The 15,916-nt window shown below is 33.7% G+C and overlaps 1 protein-coding gene across 5 annotated transcripts in view; it reads left to right on the forward strand.

Annotated features, from left to right (window-relative positions):
• Positions 1 to 15,916, forward strand: part of kuz (zinc-dependent metalloprotease kuz) — a 274,041-nt gene that overhangs the window by 135,473 nt on the left and 122,652 nt on the right. The window lies entirely within an intron of this gene.

Below are 15,916 nucleotides of genomic sequence, written 5' to 3' on the forward strand. Positions count from 1 at the left end.
TATTTTTTATATATTTATTTTTTTTATACTTGGTTTTTTTTAATTTATTTTTTTAGTAACAAACATATACATTTTTTTTTTCAATAAAAATAATTCGCAAAATATTTCTATATAACCAGAAAAAGTCTTGGTCCCACTGTGCATGTGTTAGGGCCAACTTTGCAATTGTCTGAGTCGGTTTTAAGTCCCGCTAGTCCATGCAGGTTGCGCTGTCGACTTCTTGTCTGTCTGCTGTCTGGCTGACTGCAATGGAATGGATTAAAGGAGTTGCTGGCGCGCATGCAAATGCTGGGCGTGGCATACACAAACACTCACACTAATCTACACAAGTGTGGGTTTTTGGCTTGTGTTTGTTTTTAATACACTTTTATTTTTATGTCATGCCATTTTATGATTTGGTGTCGCGCCGCCAGTTCTCTAGACTTCGAGTAGCTGCTTGATATTGGCGAAATCAATGGAGCTGTTAGCTGAAACACAAACTGACTGCCGGCGAAAGTCTCTACTCTCTGTCTGCCTAACCGCTGCTGGCTTGGCTGCACATTGTCATTATTTATTGAAAATATAGTTTGATGAGTTTTTACTTGGCTTAGCGCGCCAAACAGTGAACTGGCTTAGCACCAGCCATGCCCGCAGCCCTCAACTCTTAGCTTCAGCTTCAGTAACCACGCCAGGAGCAGCTGCTGTTCGTTTGGCATTTGTTGTTCCTGTCCCGTTGCGGTCAATGTAATGGTTTTTGTGGGCTGCTACTGCTAAAAATTGGTTAAATCGGTAAACTTTTTTTTGGGCCACCCACTTGTTTTACTCAGCAAAACTATGTGGGCATTGGCCCAAGGGGTTCAACCAAATTGCCAGCATTTGCCTGGGTCGTATTGATTTCGTTAGGTCTTAAAGGTTAAAAGAATACTAGGTTTTAAAGACGTATTTTCGTACCATAATATATAGTTTTTTATACATTTGTATAATGTTAAAAACCATGTAAATATTAAAATGATTACAATCAAAATCAGTATTTAAAGAAAAGAAAAATTTAAAGTTATATTAAAAAATATAAATACAATAAATGAAAAAATTAAGAGTACAAAATATATAAAATACATAATAATGAATAAAAAAAATACAAAATAAATATATGCAATATATAAAATTATTAATACAAAAATATAAAAAAATTACAACACATACGAAAAAAATTAAAAGTATCAAATAAATAATAGATAAACAAAATTGCAAATCAAATATATACAATATATAAAATATATAATACAAAAATATAAATAAATAACAGCACATACGAAAAAAAGCAATAAATTAAAAGGAAAGAAGTACAACATATATGAATATACATAAAAATAATAGATTTCTACGGTAAACTGAATAATAATAATATAAATTTGAAATGTAGTTCGAATAGTCTAAAAAGAATTATTTTCCACCATTTGTGTACGTTATTATTAATACTAACTTCAATTTCTGACTTTTATAAAAAACAAGTAAGAAGACTCTAGTCGAGACTGCTCGACTAGGAGATACCCTGAACCCTCCAAGCTGATATTCTTATCATTCTGCACTTCTTTTATGCACGCACACATACATACATATGCATCAACCCTCACGCGCCCGCGCTCTGCTAACTGCGCAGTAAGCAGCGACTGCGCTTGGGCTGCGCTGCAGTGTGGACAATAGTATGAGAATTCACTTGGTGAATAACTTCTTTTGTAAACATACAATCTTAATGAAATTTTCAGGGCGTAATTATATGCTCAAAATGTGTGTACATTCCGAAGCACAAGTCTCTACTACTTGAAATGCGTGTTTTACAAATTGGGGGCGAAGGAGGCGTGGTATCCAAAATCTGTTGATTACAAAATGTTTGTATTCATTATCTGTATATACACAGTAAATCTGATGTCTCTACGTCTAATAGTACTCCAATGAGGCTCAAAAAACAAAATCAATTTTTCGATTATTCTCGATAAAAAAGTTATCGGATGAGTTATCGAAAAAATAAAGCAAACTCGTACTGCGTATGGTATACACGAGTATGCACACAAAATTTCAGCTCTCTAGCTCTTATATCTTCTGAGATCTCGGCGTTCATACGGACGGACGGACGGACGGACGGACAGACGGACAGGGCTATATCGACTCAGCTCGTCGTGCTGATCAAGAATATATATACTTTATGGGGTCTGGGATGATTCCTTCTGCCTGTTACATACTTTTACACAAAAACATTATACCCTGATTTCCCATTTTCAATGGGTTCAGGGTATAAAAAGAATGGAGTGTGTAATATTTTATAAGCAGAAAAAAAAGAATTTGTTTTTTTTTTTTTTTTTTTCTACATTTAAATATTGTGAGATCATTATTGCATAATCGCTTTCGCCCTTTCCAATTGAGTAGTTGTAGCACATGATATTAAGAGAGCAGCGAACCGCAAATTTTTCTGAACCGTTCCATGATTTTGCCGTGTTATGCCTCTAACAAAAAATAGGAGGAAATATAGCTCGACGACTGCGATATATGTTGCAGAGCCGAGGCTGAAAGTGGTTTTGCCCTTTGGCAGCATCACAACAAGTTGGCCAACTGCAGCATAACCATGTCTCGCTGTGTTTATGTCTTGCTGCTGTCTTTTTGCATGGGGCGAAAAGTATCTCGACAAACGTAAAAAATGTTTCCACTGATTGCGTGGGCGTAGACGGGCAATGCTATTAACTGGTCGCGGCGGTATCATAGACCTCGCCCCACAGTGGTTGCGCCCATAGGCCAAAAGTCAAAAAATCCATCGCAACCAATTTTGACAAAACCCACACAAATTGACTCGTAAATGTCCAAACTTCTTAATGGCAAACCGGGTTTTTCTAGATTTTCACTGGTACTTTCCAAAAATAGCATTGAAATGCCGAAAACGTGTCCATTTTCGCACAGCTGATGCGCTCAGTAGGCTTTTTTTCACTTTAGCGTTGCCTTTCAAAGTGGTCAGACGTTATCTTAAGTGGTCCAGATTAATTTTTTTAGTATGGATGTTGAAGTACAAGGTATTTACTCTAATTTCCAATTAAAATTACTAGTCAACTAATCAAATTGTTATTGTGAAATTAATTTGTTTGATTTAATCTTTTTATGTGTGTTTTTAAGCGTCTTTTTTATGTTTAGGTGGACTTTTAGTTATGATCCCACAAAATTCCACAGAAATGTTTTATATCCCCGTATTTGTCTGACTTTTAAGGTAATAAATGTGTTTAGTTTAGGTGCCAAAATTTGCCCATGCATTTATAAACGTAAATAAAGTGACGGCGTCTCCCATTATTAAAGGTCAGCTGTGCCCTGCGAAACGTCTGATTGGCGTAATGTTTTGTTGTTTTTGTCTCTCTTTTCGTCGTTTGTGGTTATATATGATTTTGAAAATTGATTATTCTTTTATTAATTAATCATTTTTATTTGATTTGGTTGATTGAATTTCGTTGACAATTTTTATAGGTGTGTTTTTACGCGCCTATATATTTTTGATTTTTGGTGCACAACAAATGGAACCAATGCAGAAAAACTAAAGACACTGATAGAATTTGTACACATTGAAATTAAAAAGAGCCGACCTGGATGATTTGCCAAAGCGTATTTCGTTCTTTTGTAAAAGATTCGCAACTCTTTGGCAAAAACACAATCGTACAAAATTCTCTGTAATGCAATATCAAAATATTTGGCTAAAAGAAAAGGAAACAATTTCATTGCGCTGTGTACAACAAACAATACCCAAAGCAACTGTTCATCGAGTCAAAAAAAGTTACCTTGCACAAAAAAAAAAAAAAAAAAAAAAAAAAAAAACAACAAAATTATTGAACAGTACATTCCAATTATTATTAGAAGAGTAAATGTATGTAAATAAAATCATAGAACTTGATAATTTTAGTTTTTCTTACTATTTGCTTCATTTATTTTTAATAAATCATCTGTTTTGTTCTAATGTTATATTAGAAAAAAAATTTTTGTTGAGGTTACGTATTGGTGTAGGGTGTTGGTGGGCTATACGACTTATTTAGGCATGCTATATTACTTATTATATTTTTATAGAATTTTGGAAAAAATTTCATCATTTTATCTGCACTAGAAGTACTTTTGGCCGCTCTCCCCATACAAGCGCAACCACTGTGCGCCCCCTACTGGCCCACCACCAACTTTGAGTACCAATAGTCTGCACTTTACTCTTTCATTCGCATTTTTTTATGTTCATTTTCTCTCTGTTTTATGGTACATATATCAGTGCTTGTACCGCTTCAGGGCATACAAATTCACTTCATACTCTTCTTCATTTTTTTTTTTTTATTTATTTTATTTTTTTTTATATGTTTTTTTGCCGTCTCTCGCCTATAATCGCATCAGCCGTAGATTTGTAATATGAAGCGGAAGAAATGGTTACGGCCCTGTCACAGCCCACAGATAAATGAAAGTCATTGGGATGCGATTGCGAAAGCAATTTATTGGTATGAAGCGGTACTATAGCAACCCTAACCCGGAGCACAGACTGTTGAGCTTTTCATTCTGAAAGGGGATACACATTATCAATATTGAGTGTCCTAGACAATATAAATGTCGTGGTTAGAGAATTAACTTAATACACCTGAAGTTGAAACAATAAAAACTGAGAGAGAGAGAGAGAGAGGAGAAATAATGAGAGAGAGGATTAGAAATAATGAAAATTGGAAAGACTGATAGTAGAATGTGAGACAGACATGACCACAGACTGACGAGAAAAGAAGAAATGAGAGAGATGTATATAAATATAGTGAAATGCCTACAGAATAAAATAAAGCACTACTGTAGATCGAACGAACGAGAGATGACTACAGATCGAAAGAGAGAGAGAGAGATGATTGCAAGGAGAAAGAGAGAGAGAGAGACAATACGCGTAATAGAAGCTGAATTAAAAGGCAGGCTGAAAAGGGAAACGAATAAAGAGAACATTGGAGAAGATTATGATAAAAGTTCATAATATAACAGCAAACAAAATGGGAGAATCACGATATCAAATAGTTGCCTAAGAAAGTACAAGATGAGCAGATGTCAGATGGTGCCAAATATTTATATACATTCAAATATGAAATGAGTGTGCAGGAAAAATAAAAGAGTTGGTGAACTTAAACCACAAACTAACAGCTTATGAATGGTGGTCAAATGATTTTTAAGCACTCAGATTACATGTTAGATGTCATAAAATATGGGATTACATATGAGCTTGAACAACATTTTCTATGCAAATTGTTAAAATCTAATGTCACGCTGGAGTTTGAAGTTTGGAGACTGTGCAAATGTAAGAACATCATCATTGCATCAATGTTTGTCATCATGAAGCAGCAGAAATGGCAACGCAACAGCCAGGGAAAAACTTTGCGCTGCTCTCAACTGTTCTCTGTGTGCGGGTGTGGGTGTGGGTGTTGGTGGGTGGGTAAATCTATTTGTGTGTGTGTGTGTGTGTGTGCCTGTGGGTGGGTGTTTATAGGTTGGAGTTTGTACTTTTAACGCCCAAACAGATTTACCCGTATCAGTGGCAAAGCAGACGCTGTGGCTAACATGAATTGGTCGATACGGGGCCTGAGGGGACGATGATATGAAGAGCTGCCATTTAGCCACGTTTTGTTTGTGTTTTAAGCGCATCTTGTGCTTTGCTTTGTCTATATAGATAGGTATATATACATTTATCTATATATACTGAAGCGACTTCTATGTACATTCTACGCTCATTTATGCTGTCTGATAGCCTTGGGGCATATTCATATCCGTTGTCTTTTTAGCTAACTGCAACGGCGACTTGAATTTGAAAATTATGCAGCGAGCTGCTTACTGCTTGCTACATGCACTCTGTTTGTTGATCAACTCGATTATACTAAGGACTGAGTCCTGCCAAAGACTATGCAATGTTTATCCATGTCTGGAGATAAAGCAAAGTCTATTGTCTATGTGCAAGGGTATATCTATAAATATATGTGTATATCGATTTATAGTTACTGAAATTGCAGTCGCGACTTGTGCTTGACTTTATTTTGCATTTGCCTTCCGTTTGACCCTTTTATCATTGATTGTCCTTTTTTATGGTCTGCATCGCACCAGAATGGTTTTCATTGTAGGACTTTTTCTTTCTTTTCTATTCATATTTCTTTTTCAAACCATTTCTATTGAATTTTTATTTTGTTTTATTGGTGGCCGCAGTCGATTCTTATATTTACTAATTGTTTGACATGCTGCCCTGTTTTCTTTGGTTTTCATTTTTCTAAAATATACTAAGCTTGTAAATAAAATTCAATATATGTAAATTAAAGTATTCGTAATTCAAAAATTCAAGAAACTTATTATATCTCATATTGAAAATTTAAGATATCATAAATTACCTTTTTAATTTATGCTGTCATATGGAAAATGATCATACATATTTTTTAATTCCATTAAAATTTGCTTATCCACTTGTCGCTTGCCAAACTTTGGCCAGATTCATCATAAAGTTTTCTTTCCGAATTATGCATTATCATCCGGGGCTAATGACATGCAACGTAGTGCAACGAACATTGTTTGCTTCAGCGGACCGGAGCAACGCGAACATGAGAAACAAACATAAAACTAAATGAAATTTCATTAAAACGTAGAAAAGAAATTTAGCAAACATTTTAAAATTTCAATTTATACTTAATTATATTCACAGAAAAATTACTGTAAACTAAAGAAAATAATATCGAAACAAAAAGGAAAAAATAAATAAATAAAAAGAAAACATATATAATAAATAATAATAACAAAAACATCCAATTAAAAAAAAATTCAACGCTCATTAAAAAAAAATTAATTTAGTTATATTTTATCTTTATGCATTAATTACAATATAAACAAGTAATTTTATATTATATTTTATATATTTTTTCAATATTAGTTCTTGCTCATCTATTCTCATTTCTGAACTGTTTTAATCATATACTAAGTTATTTAAATATTATTATATTTATTACTTTAATTTTTTTATTTATTTATTTTTTTTTTTCATTCGTTTTTGGTCCGAGTTTCTCCTTGATAATTAAGCTGTATGCTCAAGTTTTGCGTGCGAGAGTTTCTGTTTCTGCTGTGCGTGTTGTGTGTGTGGGCGTGGCTATAGCTCGTAATGTTGCTTATATTAGCAGCTTGTGTGATAATGCCTCTGTCCCAGCCCAGTCCCGAGCCACCCTGTCTGATATGAGATCTTGTGTAATGAAAGCAACATAATTACTCAGGCTCAGCAATATCTTTGCTTGGGTAATGTTGAATTGTGCGTGAAATGAGTTTGTGCTTAGAGCTGGATGGGAGTAGTGAAAATGAACAAATAAAATAAGAAATATTAACATTTGATTATATATTGGTCTTCTTTTAATATAAATTGTTCACCTGTTCTATTGTAATTTGTGGCAAATTTAATCCATATTGTCGTAAAAATAAGAAACATATATAAACAAAATTTATCCATTCAATTTTATGCACTTAATATATACTTCGATTTGTAATATCAGAAAAATATATACATTTTAAAAAAATATATTGTTATTTCATTATATTACTTTATTTTAGTTTTGTTTGATTTTTTTTTGTTTTTCTGTTAGTTTTATTATATAAGTAATTTCATTACTAATATATAAATAATTTGTTATAGTTATTTTTATCATTCGGCTACAAATTAGTTGTCAATTAGTTTTTTGTTTTATTTTACTTTCGGAATATTTAGAATAACTATTTGATTTGCCAATTTGTTTTTTATTTATTTCATTTAGGTTTTATTGTGTTGTCGGCTTTTGCTAATTTTCTGCCACTTTTTGTTAGCCAATGCAATTCGTTTTGCAATGCAAATGAAAATTGGAAATGAAAACATCAAACGACAACACCCACAAAAGTCACGTTAATACTCGGCAATTTCCAATTTCTGGATTTGGTATTCGTAAAATTGAATTTTTTTTTTTTTCGCTTTTCTTTGACTTTTCGTTTTTTGTTTTCTTGTTGATTTTTTGTTTTTCTACTTTGCCTGACAACGAGCGCAAACTGTTGTCGCGCCAAATGCAATCAAAAGCTAAAAATCTATTATTCAAGACATCCCCCTCCACTGTTTATTCTGATGTTTATACATACAAACATAGGCTTATTTTCAACATCGAACAATTGCAGTTATACGTATTTTGTCAACATTTATGTATAACAAAAATCAGCAGTATCAAAAAACAATTTTATTTGTTAGTATACATGAGGGAATTATATATTTTCACGATAGAGAACGTTTTTAATATTTATTGAAAATATTTCATCAAAAATAAGGAAAATAAAAAAAATCTATTGACTTTTAGTTGAGTGCATATAAAAAAATGTGTTTAGATTGCTTAGCTTATAAAGTTTATAAAATACATATTTCTTTTTTATTATATATTTTTTTGTTTATATAAATTTTTTTATTTGTATTTTCACAAGTATTATTTATTTGTGTTTTTTTTTTTTTTTTTTTTTTTTTTTAATTTAATATATTTTGATTATTATATTTTTAAATTTGATATTTTTTTTTTTATTTATTTTTAAGTCAAGGGTATTACTAAACTTAACCCAAGGTGATATATTAATTTTTGTTTATATTTTTTGTATGTAATAATTCCAATATTAATATCATTAGTTGTAGTTAAATGTATAAGACCGAAAGTTTTCTTGTAGCGCAACGCAACAAATTTCTCAACGCCTTTGTAAGTTGCAGAAGTGTTGCTGTTGTGGTAGAGTAGGGGCGTGACAGAGGCGGGGGTAAGGAAAGAAGTTCAGAAAGAAGGGGTCAGAATACTCAATGTGTCAGATATAGGAGTCAAGGATTTCTTTTTAAATTAAAAAGGGCATATTAGTTAAGGACGTGAAACTTTTGAAATAAGTACATAGATCTATTGTCATAAATTTCATAAGAAAATGTTATTTTATTTTATAATATGATATATATTATATTTTCTTTTTACCTCTATGCTTGTTTTAAACTGTGTGACTCAAATTTGAACGAGTATGAATCAGCCCATATGACATCGTTTTGTTATATATTTATTTTCTTTTTCAATACTTTTCGCTCAGTATTCTTGTTGTAGCTTTGCTCTTTGTCATTTCTCGACGGCGACGTCGACGACGGGTATGAATCGTTTGCTGCCAGTTGTGACAACAACTGAAATTGGAAAAAAGCGAACGAAGTGAAGTCTGAAACATGAAATAAAGATGAAGCGACTGTGTCGAACAGTTGAATCAGCCGAGTTGCCACCAGAATTAAGACATGACAATATGTGAGGGGAGCACTGCTTGGGGGGTTTCTTTTAGTTTTTCTTCATCTGGCCCTCTCTTCTTTTTTTTTTTTTTCATTTTTGTTTTCAGTAAGCGTATAGGAGGAATTAAAATTTGTTTGTCTGTTTGAATTGGAAGTCTTCGATATGCGGATTTTTGTTATCTCATATGCGCAGCAAGCAATTACACTGTGCGAAAATTAAATTATAAATTATTAATTACGGTGAATACCTATCAAGGGGAAATATTAATAAACAACTGTTATAAGTGTTTATTTTAATATTGATTTTATTATTATATTTTTGCTGTTGTTGATTTTTATATATATATGAAATTTACCATTTTATTTATGAAATTATTTTATTTTTATATTTTTGCTCAGCCTCTATTTTATTTTTATAATTACTTGGTATTTCAACTATACATTTTTATTATTTTAATTTTTTTCACTATTGTCACATAATTTATTTGGTGCATTTATTTATTTTATATTTTATTGACTTACTTTATTTTTGAAATTTGTTGTATTTATTGATTTTGTTTTCTAATAATTTGGTTTGTATATATTTGTTTATTTTATAATGTTACACAAACATATAGCTTTTGTCACAGCAGAACTAATTGTTCTCCCTAATATATTTGTCTTTGCTTCAATTGCTTGCAGTGCAGTCAGTGCGGACGCAGTAAGTCGTTTTTATGACTTATCTCCTGCTGTGCCGTTGTCTTTAGCTTGTCTGCTGCCAGGGGCCTACTGTTGCTGTTGCAGTCGACTATTTGTCTCCTTCAAATCGTAATCATTTAAATTGATTTTTCTTGTCTATGACGTCGTTCAACCTTCCAATCAACTCAAAGCCATTGAGCCAGGCTCTGGCTCGCTCTCCTTCTCTCTCTCTCTCCTTGCGTCGTCTTAATTGATGAATTTCTGTCTGTCGCCTACTGCTGCAGCTGGTTGATAGCTATCTTAGCCAATCTATCTATGCTCGCCCACACAACAGCAGCAGCATCTACGCTTTATGCTGGCTCTATTTCAGAAATTTCTTATCTTCTATTTTTGCTTCTTCGTTATTCTTTTGTTTTTATTTCTTTCTCTCTTTTTATTATTAGCAATTGACCCAAACTTGTCCTTCACTTTGTGGCCATTGAACTTTGACTTGGTCGTTAAATCGAGTCGACTCGAGTGGAAGATGCAAATAAATGCGTATTTTACCTGCAGAAATTTTGCTCAATTTCGAGTTGCAGCAGATTTAAAGCAATTACCTAAAAAAAAAAAAATTCTTATTAGTATTGCATGTCACATAAGGCATTGGGAGCAGCGAGGAAAGGCTTTGTTTGGTCCGATTGCCCTCGAGCCCTCTATAATTGAGATTGATGCAATTGCATCTAAAATTCATATGAATTACTTGAGAGTCTGGCTCCCCGGCTGCTTCGTTGGCACACACACATACACAGATACACACACTCACATACTCAGCTGTGAGTCTGTTTGCATTTTCGGTTAACCCTAACCGGTTTGTGCCGTTGCAATTGAGCCCAAATGACTCATAAACAGACTGAGCAGGCCAGAGCTCCGAGTGAAGTAATAACAGGGTGGACCACGTCCTTTGAATTTGAGGATTGTTATTCTTACATACTTAGAGAACAAAATTAATAAATACGTTTGTTTAAATTGTTTTTAAATATTATATATATATATATATATATATATATATATATATATATATATATATATATATATATATATATATATATATATATATATGTATATATATATATATATATCAATTTTAGAGTGGACCTCATTAATAAAAAAAGGGAATTCAAGTTATGATTTTCAAAATGAAAATTAATATTTTATAATTTAATTAATAAAATATTATAAAATATTAATTTACATTTTGAAAATCATAACTTGAATTCCCTTTTTTGATTAATGAGGTCCACTCTAAAATTGAAGCTGCATCGGGCTCGGGCTACAGTTCAAACAACGTCAGCTGCATTTGATTAGAAGCAGCTACATATACATACATACATACATATATTTCTAAATGTACACATATGCATGTGTGTAAGTATAGAAAGAGTGTGTGTGTGTGTATAGAAAAATGCGTGATATTTATGTATGACAGAACGAAATGACATTTGAAACATGTGTCAAGTTCCACTGCACTTGCCTTGCCTACGGTTCAGTCCGAACTCCAGTATCGCATGCATATGTGTGGCACATGTCTTATACACACAAATGTCAGTGTGTGTGTGAGCATTGTGAAATTGCGGACTCTGCCATGTGTGCGTGTGTTGTGTGTGCCGTCGCATGGCCAGCATTTAGCTTCCTTTTGGCAGCTGAGCGCAGCTGAGGCCACTCATGAAACGTGTTTGTTGATAAACACGACCATGAATCATTTCGCCCACTCCCCTCTTCCTAGAATCCGCTCCTGCTCAACGCTTTTGTTTCGCTTGATTTGCATATACATACATACATACATATGTATGTATGTATGTATGTATGTTTGTTGGTTGGTATGTATAAATGTTTATGTTCTACACTACTCTGCTTACAGTGAGTCGTGTTTCTTCTTGTTGTTGCTCTTTTTATGATTTGTTTGTGATTTTCACGCCTCGTTTGCGCCTGTTCGCTTTTGAGCTTTGCTTCACTGAAGCACATACACACACATACAAACGCAAACGCCCATGCACTTGCTCGCTCTCTAATTTGTGCTCGTGCCATACGCTCTCAGCTCTCGCTCACGCTCTCACTTAAGCTGTTACTCACACTCTTATGCTATTACTCCCACTCCCACTAGCTTCTTACTCACGCGCTTACTCTCTCCTGCTCTTGCGCTTTCTCCCTCAGTTCTTGATTTTTTGTTGGCATTGCTTTGGCTTGTTGCTTGGCCGCTCGATTTGCCTACACGTTCTATCACAAACAATTGTTGTTGGCATCGCTCTTGTTGTTGTTCTTGCTGCTGTTGGTACTCGGACCAGGCCCAGCGGCATGTTTTGCTGATAAACACGCATGAAATTCATAAATTCATGGCGCTTGGAATTAGCTTGCATGTTTCGTCTTCCTCTCCTCTTCAACTTCTTGTTGTTTAAGCTGTTGAAATATATCACCATTTTGGGGGCACATTTGTTGAATGCCAAATGAATCGGAAACGTTGCGAAATAAAATAGTTCTAAGAGAAAGCAATTTTTTTAAACAGAATTTTTCATTCTTATCATTGAGCATTTTGTGTGCAATAAAATCAAACTCGACTGGCGGATTTGCTTGAAGACGACATGTTACAATTTTCAGTTTTACTTTTTTTAATGGCATTTTATCAAATGCAATTAATCGTAATTGCGCGTTTTGCAAACACCCACACCTACATACATACATGCATCCATATGTTAAGTGTAAGCAGAAGTTATAGGCACACACACTCACACACCCACAAACACACATACACATATTCACTCACTCCCGTTGGCTCCCGAATATAGTATTCCTTCCATCTCTTTTGCTCTCCTCTCTTCACATAGCAGCGCACTTAAAGCGACCCCAGCGGAAAAAGAATAAGTTGCCGCTCGTCTGGCACATTAACATTTTACAATTTCACGTACAAAGCAACGTGACAAATGTCTAAAAAAAAAGTTACAAAATTACACTTAAATGGGAAAAGCAAAAAACGTAAAAAAATGAGCAAAAAAGAAGTGCAGTTGGCTGCAGCGAATATAAAATACCCTATAGAACATCACGTTTTGTCGTTGGAAAATAAATGTAAATAGTATAACAGGCAATTTGAATAAACTAATATATTAAATTATAAAATTTTAAGTATTAAATTAACTCTAAAAGAATAAAAACTAAAAATAGTTTCGCTTCAGTAACATGTTTGCCAGCATAATAGTGTACATAGTCAGGGTATAAAGATCAGAAATGTTAAACGCCTACAGAGAACAACACTCAACTGAAGAGAAGAATAGAAGAAAGAGAGAATGTGCAAAGGGGAATTGGAACGGCAACGGACTTGCTCACACATCAAATAATATATGGAAAGTAAAAATTGTTGCATTCCTGCCCACTCACTCCTCTCTTGCACTCACTCTCTTTAGCTGTGTGTGTGAGAGTGTGCGTGTGAGTGTATTTGTGCTTTATGAGGTCAATTACCTGTCATTTGCATGAGTGACAGTCGCACAGGGCGGTTGTGGCTGCAGATAGAGGTAGCGGCACACGGGTAGGTGGGTGGGTGGTCTTGTTTGATAGGGTGTCAGTTACAAGTTACCTGGTCTTTGCTGCTCTTCTTCTTCCACTCTTTTTTCAGTGTTTTCTTTCACACGACCCCTCCCTGCTCAGTTGCATAAATCGCAGCCGGCACTGAACCTTAAACGAAGGTCATCAACGTCAACTTCATTTGGATTGCTTTTTTTGCATTACCTTTTGATCTTGTTGTTGCTGTTGTTGTTTTTGTATTCTTTTTTTAACTTTTTTACTTATTGCCTGTCAAGCTTTCTGTGCTGGTCAGGCAATGAACTCGATTAATTACGGCCTTTGACATGTGCTTTTAATTTGCTTCCTCTTCGCCTTATTAAGTGTTTAATCAGTTCAAATGTCAAACTGCAGACTGATACGAATTTAAGATTTCTTGAAATGAAATTTAGTTTAGAACTATAGCCAGAGCCAAACTAATCTTAATGAGTGAAAGTCACCTGTTAAGTAATATCATGTAGATTATTTGTTTAGCTAATTAACTGCAAAATGTGTTATCAGAAAACGTTTTTCTCATCTCACAGAGATAAAAATGCCTGTTCTATTTTTAGAATGCACAACTAAACCGTGCTATAAGCCTTGTACTTAATTATATCTTAGTAAATACTTTGTAAATATTTATTTAATTTAAAAGTGTTGCAGATATTCCTAATAAAATTGTTTGCTATTTTTTTTTAATTTTAGCTATAAAGTTCTATGTAATGAGGAATATTTATGTAAAACAAAAATTGTTTTTAATGCATATATAAACGTTTTTTATACCCTGAACCCATTGAAAATGTTTTTCTTTTATTTTTTATTGGTGTATATATTTATATTGTACATAAAAGCTTTGTTTTATAAATATATATGCTATTTTTTTTAATAAATAAATATTATTATATTGAATTCTTATTTACAATGATTTTCACTTGGTTCTGTAATTAGATTCTGATTTCATAGCAGTGACCGTCTGGCTATGGTTTTATTGATATCAGCCCACACGCATACATACACATACTCTCAGACATACCCGCATACATGCGCTCACTCATAAGCGTGCACATATACACACATACATATACAATTTCGTGCACGTCTCTCGGAGCTCATAAAATTGATAAGAAATCCCCTTGCAGCAACCAGTTGCTAATGAAATTTCTTTAAGAAGTTAAAAAAAAAAAAAAATACAAGAGTAAAAACATGGATATTATATATATATGCACATATTAGCTATGATCGAATTTTAGTTGCCCTATATAAAAATTATATTCATATTAAAAATATGACAGGAAATCTTAAAAAATTCATCTACTGAGAAGATTTTTACAATAACTATAAATAAAAGCTATAACATTAGCCAAAATAATTTTATAATTCTAAAAAATATTATTAAATACATATGAATAATATATGGTTAATTTCCTTGAGATAATAAAGATAGAAATCGATCAATAATTTCTTAAAATAGTTTTCTTAACTTAAATTCAGAAAAATATATTTTTGTTGATTCATGGGCATATATATGTACATATATTAAAACACAAATACTTCTCAAAATTAAGAACAAATGTCAAAAGTAGAAATGGCCATAAGCCGCAAATACCCAAAAGTCCGTGGAATTTATTCTTTTTTTTTATGCTTTCACCTCAATCGTATCAACCTGCCACACACAGGGGATAATACAAAATGAAAACGAACAAAAACCCCTAAAAGTCGGATAGAAAAAAACCTAGATGTTATGTAGAAATACAAGAGCAGCAACGGCCAAGGTAAAAGCAATGAAATCAAATAGAAATGGCAGCCAAAGAGAACAAGAAAAATAAAAAGGAATAAAAATGAATGAAACAAAATAAAATCAAATAAAAGCAGAGCGAGGCACAGCGCAGCAGACAGAGCGAAGAATGCAAAATGAACTTTTGAGAAAGGCGAAGTGGCAATGGAACAAAAGTGCGAGCGAGACGCAAGACGAGACGAGACGAGACGAGACTCTATGCAGTTCGCCTCGACTGGACTCGACCAATTTTGGACGCTGCACGTAGCTGAACTACTCCCTCACTCCCAAAGCTTCACATATTCAACAGCGATCCCATGCCTCCCAGCTGCCCACTACGGCGCTCGTAATGCTCCCACTCAGCCCACTAATGGAAGTCAAGCGGCTGTGGGGGATTCCAAGCTGGACGCTCTGGCACATTAACATGTTGAGCAGGTTGTTTCAGTATATGTACATATATATGTATTATATATATATATATCCGTATGCGTGAGTGTTTGTGTGTGTGTATGTATGCGTACGTACGTGCACACCGGAAGCTGAGTACAGCAGCTGTCCACTGCACAGTGGCTCGAGATTGATGTGCAGGCAATCTTTAGGCCGCATTATTAAGCAGCTAA

This window comes from Drosophila navojoa, chromosome 3 (genome assembly GCF_054131105.1).
Source record: "Drosophila navojoa isolate 15081-1374.11 chromosome 3, UAZ_NAV_1.0, whole genome shotgun sequence".
In the NCBI taxonomy this organism is placed as follows: Eukaryota; Metazoa; Arthropoda; class Insecta; order Diptera; family Drosophilidae; genus Drosophila; species Drosophila navojoa.